Raw genomic sequence first — 2,089 nt, forward strand, 5'->3', positions numbered from 1 at the left:
TAAAATATTCACTATAATATATCAAAGTTATACATTAATGAAATAACATAAAAACCTCACATCCGTGTGGATCGAACTCTAGTGTCTTTTTCTATGCAATCTATGGTACAATTAAGTACAAGATTTATATATTAGGAACATAATCACACAAATCTGATGTTCGACAAAATTTTATTGTTCATCATTGTTCATTAATAAATAATATATATTGATATTGTACCATTTAAAATTATACTTATGTCACTATAAATTTATAGCTGCTCAGACTAATGTTACAAGTTAATTCTAATATCATTATTTCTATTTTTTCCCTCTAGATTATATTTCTTTCGATAAACTAGCTGCTAAGTATGGAGAATTTTATGGAGTTCTATAAGCTTTTCTTTTTATTGATCCTACTTGTCGGCCCAGGTAATTTTCCTTGAGATGAAGTTATATGTATATAACCAAATCTTCTAATATATATATATATATATATTTGTTATACACTTATGTTTTAATTCTTGTTTCTGATATAATACAATATCTTGCATGCATAGACTAAGTGTAAAATTTTAATTGAATAGGTTATTAATAATTGTGTTTACAGTGTCATCTCATACTTTAAAATATATTATGTTGTAGAAATAGTATTAGATTGAATAGTGAAAATCCATAGCTTACATGATAAATGTAATATTTAAAAAATTGTCATTATAATATTGAACACTTTTTGTTCTACTTAGCTAACATTAAACTGGAATTGCTATGATGAACACATGAATTTGGTTATAAAATATTTAAGTTTTACATAAAACATTAAGCAATGGAAGTAACTGAAATATATTTGTTTCAATTACAAAGTGTTTTTTTTTGTAGTTCCTAATTACATTTATGGCCATTAATATTAATTCTTATTGAATATGTTTTATAGGTATGAAAATGGTTCAAGGACAACAAATGTGTGAAGCAAAGAGCATCAATTTTAAGGGAATGTGTTTGAAGTAGAGGAATTGCAAACAATTATGTATAAGCGAAGGTTTTCCTGATGGTCGTTGCAAGGGATTTATGCGCAAATGCGTTTGCAGGAAGTCTTGCTTGTTGAATTGAAATTTATTTAACTGTTTAATAAAAAACTTTGTGTACTAAAACCTTAATTCTAAGATATGATTATTTGCATCCATCAATATCGAATTTATATTTGCATTGCCAATTACAAATATAAAAATTATTAGTAATAATAAATACAATTAAAACAGAAAACATTTTGTGAAATCTTCTTGGAATTTTCATAATTACAAGTGTCCACCACTATAGTTATGGTTTACGATTTAAATTATTTTTAACCAAAAAATATACATTCCTATTTCACAATTTAATACAATTTTTGTTTAATATAATGTTTGATGTAACTGTTGATTCCATAGAATCAATAACTACTTACTCCATTTGTTTCATTTAATTATCATTTTAGATTTTTACACACAGATTAAAAATATTTAATTTTGAATATTTTATAAATAAAAACATAATTATCTATACACCTAACCATATTTGATATATTTTAATTCTTTTTATTTGATATAATACAATATCTTGCATGCATAGACTAAGTGCAAAATTTTAACTGAATAAGTTTTTAATAATTGTGTTTACAGTGTCGTCTCATACTTTAAAATATATGATGTTTTAGAAAAAGTATTAGATAGAAATATGAAAACCCATAGCTTACATGAAAAATGTAATATATAACAAAATTGTCATTATAAAATTGAACACTTTTTGTTCTACTTAGCTAATATTAAACTGGAATTGCTATGATGAACACATGAATTTGGTTATAAGATATTTAAGTTTTACATAAAACAATAAGCAATATAACGGAAATATATTTGTTTCAATTACAAAGTGTTTTTTTGTAGTTACTAATTACATTTATGGCCATTAATTTGAATTCTTATTAAATATTTTTATAGGTATGAAAATGGTTCAAGGGCAACAAATGTGTGAAGCAAAGAGCATAAATTTTACGGGAATGTGTTTGAAGTGTAGGAATTGCAAACAAATATGCATAAGCGAAGGTTTTCCTGATGGTCGTTGCAAGGGATTT

General features: G+C 24.6%; 1 pseudogene; it reads left to right on the forward strand.

The window, feature by feature from the left end:
* The first annotated feature begins 350 nt into the window (after window positions 1–350).
* Window positions 351–1,089, forward strand: LOC106334334 (annotated as a pseudogene).
* Window positions 1,090–2,089: the final 1,000 nt, after the last annotated feature.

The sequence above is a fragment of the Brassica oleracea genome, chromosome C3 (genome assembly GCF_000695525.1).
Source record: "Brassica oleracea var. oleracea cultivar TO1000 chromosome C3, BOL, whole genome shotgun sequence".
In the NCBI taxonomy this organism is placed as follows: Eukaryota; Viridiplantae; Streptophyta; class Magnoliopsida; order Brassicales; family Brassicaceae; genus Brassica; species Brassica oleracea.